Source organism: Pogoniulus pusillus, chromosome 8, assembly GCF_015220805.1.
Source record: "Pogoniulus pusillus isolate bPogPus1 chromosome 8, bPogPus1.pri, whole genome shotgun sequence".
NCBI classification, from domain to species: domain Eukaryota; kingdom Metazoa; phylum Chordata; class Aves; order Piciformes; family Lybiidae; genus Pogoniulus; species Pogoniulus pusillus.
In genome coordinates this window covers 40,688,042-40,696,369 of record NC_087271.1, presented here as the reverse complement: position 1 = coordinate 40,696,369, position 8,328 = coordinate 40,688,042, and the positions used below count along the sequence as shown (strand labels likewise).

Genomic DNA, 8,328 nt, shown 5'->3' with positions numbered 1-8,328 from the left:
ACTTGGCACCATGGTTAAGTGCATTAGATGGTGCTGAGCAATAGGTTGGACTTGATGATCTCAAAGGTCTTTCCCTACCTGATTAAATTTGTGATTCTATTAGTGCCAGCAAGAGAATTAATATCAACCACCCCTTAACCTGGGTGGGGTTAGGGAGTTCTTTCTTGGATTTTTAGCAAGATTTTATTGTCTTAGATCTGTTTTTTGACAGCCAGGGAGATGCTTCCCACCTGCTCCTGTCTCTTGTCTAATAGCAGGTGATAGTATAAGGAAATGGCCTGAATCGTACAATCAGCCAGGTTGGAAGAGAGCTCCAAGCTCATCCAGCCCAACCTAGCACCCAGCCCTGCCCAACCAACCAGACCATGGCACTAAGTGCCCCAGCCAGGCTTGGCTGCAACACCTCCAGCCACACAGACTCCACCACCTCCCTGGGCAGCCCATTCCAATGCAAATCGCTCTCTCTGCCAACAACTTCCTCCTAACATCCAGCCCAGACCTCCCCTGGCACAGCTTGAGACTCTGTCCCCTTCTTCTGTTGCTGCTTGCCTGGCAGCAGAGCCCAACCCCACCTGGCTACAGCCTCCCTTCAGGGAGCTGCAGACATCAATGGGGTCTGCCCTGAGCGTCCTCTTCTGCAGGCTGCACACCCCCAGCTCCCTCAGCCTCTCCTCACAGGGCTGTGCTCCAGGCCCCTCACCAGCTTTGTTGCCCTTCTCTGGACACCTTCCAGCACCTCAACATCTCTCAAGTGGCCCAGAACTGGAACTTGTGCCAGGGGAGGTTTAGGTTGGGTATTAGGACCATTTTCTTTACTGAAGGAGTGGTCAGGCATTGGAACAGGCTGCCCAGGGAGGTGGTGGAGTCACCATCCCTGGAGGTGTTCTAGGAACGTGTGACATGGAGCTGGTGGCATTGACAGTTGGACTCAGTGATCCTAGAGGTCTTTTCCAGCCAAAACCATTCTACATTTCTATGTTGCTGGCATATTTTTGCTCCGACTTTTGCCTCCTCCTCCTCCTCGGACAGCTATCCTTGCTCATAAGCAAGTGCTGTGCTCCTGGTTGCCAATACCAAGGTGGAGCTCTGCTCCTGGGAGGATGTGAAGGCTGTTAAGGTGCATCATACCTGAAGGTGAGGGCTCAGTGTCGAGGACATGGCTCTTTGCTGGAAGTGCCTGCCTGCTGGGCATGGCAGGCTCTTGGTGTGGCATGTGGCACCATAGTTTGGAGGTTGATACTTGGTTGGATGTCTAACTCTCAGCTTTCCTGGAGGCCCAGCTCTCCCCTGGGGCTGCTGCTCTGTCTCCTCACATTTCTGGGGAGAGGAAACTGTGGCTAACCTCAGCATGAACACAAATTAGTTGGGTTTTGTTGCTTTTTGGGCTGTGGGGTTTTTGGTTTGGATTTTTTTGTGCTCAGTTTGAACAACAGAACATCTGTTCCCGAGCCCAGCAGCTGGACCAGAATGGAATGACGTTAGCATCACTTATCCTCCGGGAGGAGGAGGCTGACGGCAGAGCGGTGCAGATCTGCTGAGCACTGAATAGCAAATGAGAGCAGCTCAGCTGGGTGAGTCCTGTTCCCAGAGAGTCCTCCCAGCACCCTGCCTGCCCGAGCCCTGCTGCTGGGGGAGCCCACTGCTGCCTACTGCCCCTCCAGCTACCAACCATCCGCCATGGGGTGAGTGGGGGGGGAGGAAGCCTCACTTTCGGTGGGAGGACTCTTGGCTACTGTATGGCACAGATGCATTTTTTGTTCCTGAATGCACTGACCCAGCAGAAATATCCTCATCAAAATCAAAGCCATTGTTACTGTGGAGGGTGTGCTGAAGGGCTGGACGTGCACCCAGCACCGAGAGCCCCAGCTGGGACATCATCTGTGGTGGCCATGAGCGGCCAGACAAGTTGGGGTTTCGCAGAGGGATGGGGTGGTGCAGAACCACTTTCCCTGGGCACAGAAAAGGGCTATTAACAGGGAAAAAGGGGTGAGGGGGGGAGGGAGAGATGGAGCACAATGGCTCTGATTTGTTGGCAGTCACGACCCACAGTCCCTGGCAGCACCTCAAAGCAGCTGTGAAGTGCCAGTTGGTGGTGGTGCTTCGGCGCGTGATGCGGGCGCCTGACCCTGGCGCAAGGCTGGGCACGGGTGCCCAGCGGGGAGGGCACCCAACCAGCTTTTTCTCCCTGGGGCCTTGATGAGGAGACCCAAGTGTGCTTGAGATGGGCCAAGTGCACCAGGGGCATGGTAGTTTCACTTGCCAGTGCTCTCCTCGAGCCACGTTCGCCATGCCTATGTAAATCTCAGTTTGCCATTCTGCCCAAAGCTGGGTGAATACAGCCATGGACAAGGTGGTGTCAGGCTCCCTGCCAAGGATGGCCTGCACACAGAGGTATCTTCCTGTCCCATCCTGGAGAAGCAGCTTATTTCCCCACATCCTGGTAGCACAGAGGGAAAACAACTGTGAGTGGGAGAACTCAAGACAATGGTCAGGCAGCAGCACTCTTCTGAGCAAGCTGCTTTATACCTCTGCAGCCAGAAGCCTCAGTCACTTGGGAAGCTGCAACTTGGAAGCCTCTGAAATGGGTTCCCTGCTTCCTGGGGAGCTGTGCATTTTTTAGCCTGACAGCTTCCAGCACCCCGTGGGTGAGGTGAAGCTGCTCATCATGGAGGAGCTCCCTGTGGGGCAGGGCTGGGGCAGAATGGAACTTAACAGGGCTCACATGAGGCTTGTCATGATTTTTGGAAGGAAAGGGAGGGAGGAAGGTGAACAGCAAGGGAGAAAGGACCACTGCAAATGGCAGCTTGCTCTGAAAGCTTGACAGCATCGAGCACCCTTTTTCTCTGGTGTCACAGGTCCCACCATGGGACAAGGTGTCCTGGGCTCTGCTGCTGTGTATCTACACACCCAGGCACACTCAAGTGCAAGCATCACCCATGGCAGCCAGCAAATGCACTGCTGAGAAACCCCCGTGCTTGCTTGCCTGAGCCATTTTCCTCTACTCCCTTATTGCCTTTGGCCTCCAGCCCTGGTTGTATCAACAAGCCACTCTGGGCCAAATCCAGCCCAGGTGTCATGGCTGGCAGGCATGGCCTTTCTGCTCCCAGGCTGGCCTCTGCCAGCACTGCTGCCTTGGCCTCTACTGCCAGAAAACAGAGGCCAGCTGGGAAAATCCCCCAAATCCTCACTCAGAAGAGACTTGGTAGAATTAGGAGCAAAAATAAAGGAAGCTTCAGCTTTGGAAAAACAAAGCAACAAAGCAAGCAAACAGCTTTATCCCGAAGCAAGGGAGCTTACCCTGCTAGGTCTGACTGTTATGTCCTGTGCTTCAGCCTGTTTGCCCAGGCCTTCCAAAAGCGAGCCCAGGCCTGCCAGTCATTCTGTTTGCCTGTCCCTTCCCTCACTCACGTGCTGAGCTGGCTGGTCTGGGGAGATGTGGCACGTTTCTGCCCAGTCTCCCCAATTTTCAGGTCTTTGTGGGTGTGTGAACACAGCTGCCAGTGCTGGAGGTTGAGCTGATCTCTGTGGTGAGGGAAAAGCTCTTTGTGTCCCTGGTTCCCCCAAAGCTCTGTCTGGTGGTGACCCCCAGGGAGATGTCCAGGCCCGGATGGGGATGGCAGCAATCCAAGATGCCACACGCAGGTGATGACTTTACTAAGAAAAGCTTTTCTGGCGCTGGCTGAGGGAAGGGTTCGTCAGCCAGACGCAGAAGTTGGCAATCCCTTCGTGCAGGGCTGAGGAAAGCTGTGCTGGGAGCTTGGGGCTTGCGTGTAGGATGGGACTGCCCTGACTCCAGACACAGCCTTCCCTCCGAGCCTGGAGAAAGCTTCTAGTGCACTGGGATCTGCATTGGGATCTGCATTGGGATCTGCAGGGATGGAGCCGAGATAAAGGCTGAGGGCTCTGCACCATGCTTAACTCTGCAGTGACCCAGCCCTGCTGTCTCCCTTTCTTCTTTGGCTCCAGTGTGCAGGGTCCTGCTTTTCTCAGCCTGCTTGGTAATCCTAAGTAACAGGAGGCAGACGCCCGAAACATCTCTTGAGGAGCTGGACCTTAATCCCTGCCTACAGCACCGGTACTCTGGCTCACTGGAAGCTGCCTCCTCCGAGCATCGTCCTCTCCTAGCCAGGGCAGAATGCACCGTGAGGAGCAGAGGGAGGTGGGGAACAGGCTCCTTGTGCTCACCAGGTAAGGAGAGCCAGCAGGGCAGGACCAAGATATGCAGCAGTTGTCTCTGGATCATTATCTAAAGGAGGCTTTGGAGAGATGACTGGGACAGAAAAGGCTGAAGAAGGCACAGGGGAAGCAGGCCCCTGCGAACTGGGTCAAAAGAAGAAAGTAAGAGCACAGCTGGGTCACCAGGCAGGGTTCAGGGACCTCAGTCTGATCTCACCTCTGTCCCTCCAGATCCCAGTGCACCAGAGGGTCTCTCCAGGCTGTTTCTGGAGGAGCTGCATGAAGCATGTGCAATGCAACTGCCTGTTCAGAAAAACAGAAGGAGGGGAGGGGGAAAAAGGAGCGATGCTCTGTGTGGGCAGTGACTGGGTGAGCTGCACGGCTCTGCCTTGCCCCAGTGTGTGGCTCTGGAGTTCTTTTGGCTGCAGGGGTAGGACAGAGCCTCAGGCTGGGGTTAAAAAAGCCATAATAACATCTGCCTCCCACCTCCACGGGGGCTGTGTGCTCTGCAGGGCTCCCATTCAGCCCTGTTCACCACAAAGTCCAGCCTCAGCATCACTGCCTGGGGCAGCTCTTGGTGGGGACGGGGTTGGGGTTATGGGACTACTGGGGCCAGAAGCTGTCCTCCCCCTCATCCCCAGTTCCCCTCACCCTCTTCATTTCAACACACTCCTCCACCTCTGGCTTGTTTGCATAGCTCAAAGTGTTCTGAGCATTATCAGTGTTTGCACTTTTGCCACTGTTTGTGCTGGTTGCACTTTAAAGGCAATAAAGTCAAGCTTTGTTTGCTTACAAGGAAATCCTATTTTTCTCCCTCATCAGACAAACCAGAGCTCAGCCTAAAAGATGGCACCAGCCACCCCTGTAAGCCTTGTGCTCCTGGGGGCAATGTCCCTGCAGGAAAAGGGGCTCTGTGTGCACAAACGTTCTGGGGCATGCTGTGCATCACGCCATGGCTCTCCAGATGGGGACTGCAGCCAGCATCTCCCCCACCTTCACCCCTTGGCTGCTCCTCTGAAGCCAATGCTGAGGTATCCTGGGTCACACAGCCCTGGCAGGACCTGTTCCAAGAGAGCTGCCATTGCCCTGCCAAAGCTGCTTCAGTTTTGGACTCCCCAGTTGAAGAGGGAAGAGGGGTCTGCTGGAGAGGGTCCAGCAGAGGGCTGTGAGGATGAAGAGGGGACTGGGACACTGCCTGGTGAGGAGAGGCTGAGGGCCCTGGGGCTGCTTAGTCTAGAGAAGAGAAGACTGAGAGGGGATTTAATCAATGTTTATAAACACTTGAAGGCTGGGGGTCAGGAGGGGGGGACAGGCTCTGCTCACTGCTCCTTGGGATAGGACAAGGAGCAATGGATGGAAGCTGCAGCACAGGAGGTTCCAGCTCAACACAAGGGGGAACTTCTTTCCTGTAAGGGTCCCAGAGCCCTGGCACAGGCTGCCCAGAGAAGTTGTGGAGTCTCCTTCTCTGGAGCCTTTCAAGGCCTGTCTGGATGTGCTCCTGTGTGCCCTGAGCTAGACTGTGTGGTGCTGCTCTGGCAGGGGGTTGGACTGGATGATCTCCTTGTGTCCCTTCCAGCCCCTGACATCTTGTGAGCCTGTAACTACGTCCTGGGGCTCACAGGAGCAGTGTGGAGTCTGCTGCTGACACTGGGTGACGCAGGTGCCCCCAGCACGAGGGGGTGACCTTCTGTGTGCCCAGCCTCCCGCTGCCCCCCTGGCACACCAGCCCAGCATGCTGGCCCTGTCCCTGGCTTAAACATTAACAGGCTGGAGCCAGGGCAAGGCCAGAGCAGCCTCAGGGAAAGATGTTACTTCTGGGGAAAGCCATGCCAAGAAAGTGCCCTCCTCTGTGCCGCCTGGTGACTTCCATCGGGCTGCTCCTCCATCCCTGCCCTCATCTCCTCCTGCCCTTCCCATCTGCTTTCTCCGCCTCTTGCTCTGCTCGAGTCGGGGCCTGCTGAACTCCTCGGGACAGAGGAGCTAGCCCAGGAGATGCTGCTGGGCTGCCTGCTGCGCCTCTCAGGGTGATGCCAGCTGGCCCCACTGCCTCTCCACACTCTTGGTGCCACTCAGCATGGGGCAGAGCCCGTTGCAAGCCCCTGCTCTCCACAGTCCCTGGGACTCTGGGGCTGGAAGTGGAGAGTGACAACAGCTGCCCATTTTCCTGGAAGGGCAATGCCTCCTGCACCCGATCCGCAAGCACGTGAGGTGTTCTCTCCTCCCTTCACCTCTCAGCACCAGAACACGATGTAAAGAAGGTGCCTGCTGGCCCCCGGCCCCACAGGGACAGCTGAGGGCTGGAAGAGGCCAAAAAAAGGCACAAGCCTCACAGCTGTGAGTGGGCTTTAAGCTCGCAAAGAAAAGAAGGGCTGTGGAAAAACAAAGTTCTTCCTGGGCTGGAAATAAGGGCAGTGCCCTGCTCTGTGGGTGCTGTGTGTCAGGCAGTGGTGGCCAACCCTGCCCTCTCCTGGACACCAGGTCGCTGGCAGCCACCCCTCCTGGGGACATTGCCTGAAGTCTCTCCCCAAAAATGCAGGTATGAGGAGAGCAGCTTACACAGCTCCCCCCCCGGCCAGGGAGCCTGGCAGCATCTCAGCGTGGGGTCAGGACATGAGCTGCTCTCTCTGGATAGAGAGTAATGAACTGTGGGAATGTTGGCTTCAAAGCAGCCATGCATTCATGCCCCATGCCTGGTTTCATACCCCCCAGGACTGAAGTGGGAAGTTTTCCACCCTGGCTGCCCCAGGAGGAGTAAATTCTGCTGGCACAGCGAGGCAGGGAGCCGTGGGAAGGTGCCTGCTGTCTCACCCTGGAGTGGTTCTTCTCTGGCATTTCATTCATTTTTCATGGCTGCTGCTGTTGCCTGCAAATAAACCCAGCAAGGTGCCCAAGTTGGCTTTAACTCTGTGTGCTGTCTGCTGTGGTGGCCAGGAAAGTCTGGGCTGGGATCACTACTGGGAAGCATGACCAGGACAGGGAAAGGCACACTGCTTGCTGACACCTCCTTGGCAAGCAAACACCAGCAGCAACCTGCATCTCCCATTTTACTCCTGAGAAACATTTTCCAGACCAGGAATGAAGCATCCAGAGTGTTCTCCATCTCAGAGGGGCTGGCTGGGGCAAAGTGGAGCACGGCTGTGGAAAGGGCTGGCTGCATGCAAACCCAGCACTGCAGTGCCCAGCCCCTCCCTCATGCTGGGGTGGAGATGCTATTTGGCAAGCAAAGGTGGCTATGGCTTGCTCTGGGGAGGAGGCACCTGCTGCAGCTGTAATGCACAGGGCTGGAAAGCTGCCCAGGACATGCTTGATGCTTCTTGCTCCCACCCATTGCAGGCTGAGCCATGCAGGTGGGCAGAGGGTGCCTGGCACACACCAGCGTTCAGGAAGCTCATCTTTGCCCAGCACAGCCTTGGCTGCAGCTCCTCTTTCCAGCCTGCATCCCCCCAGATCATCTCACCCCACTTCCTGCTGCTGCCAACAGCTCTCTCCCACTCACAGCTCCTGTCCAGCATTCCTTGGAGTCCTCCAGGCTCCACCAATGCTGATTCCCCTTAGAAACTGTGATGCCAACGTGCTGGGGGCACCTCAGCATGGAGGAGGCTCACGAGACTAATCTTGCCTTAGCCCCGACCCAAGGACAGTGGCGTGGGTGGGCTCGGGTAGGAGACTCACGCAGGTGCCTCTGCTGTATCCCGAAGCCCCCAGGCAGGGAGCAGTGTGCAGCACGGATGCAGCTGTGGTGCTAACTGCTGCCGGCAGCCCTGGGGCAGTTGTGCCTTCCCGTTTTCCTGTTTGTTGTATCCCTCTCCCAGCTCCATCCTCTACTCCCGGCCAGACCGGAGCACGGCAGACCTTGGGACCCTCCCGATGAAATGCTGTCACTGCTTTTCTTACAGCCCATTCTTTTAATGCACTTTAAAACACATGACATAAAGACACCAACTCAGCTCAGAGCCCCATGGTTTGCTGCCTCACAGCCTGCAAGCACCTGGTGTGTGCCTCAGAATTAGAGACCAAGTGGTAAACCCAGGGAGACAACAGCCAGCAGGCTTATGCTGGACCCTGCTTAGCACCCAGGATGGATATATGAAAGGGTTCCTTTCTTTTTACTTTGGGTGGATCTGGAGCTGCTGGGGTCCATCCTGCAGTGCT

The 8,328-nt window shown here is 56.1% G+C and overlaps 1 long non-coding RNA gene across 1 annotated transcript; it reads left to right on the top strand.

Annotated features, from left to right (window-relative positions):
* The first annotated feature begins 1,359 nt into the window (after positions 1–1,359).
* On the top strand, positions 1,360–7,050 carry LOC135177755 (uncharacterized). Its single transcript, XR_010303147.1, has 3 exons — positions 1,360–1,682; positions 3,967–4,188; positions 6,886–7,050. It is a non-coding gene; the product is annotated as an uncharacterized LOC135177755 (long non-coding RNA).
* The last annotated feature ends 1,278 nt before the right edge of the window (positions 7,051–8,328 follow it).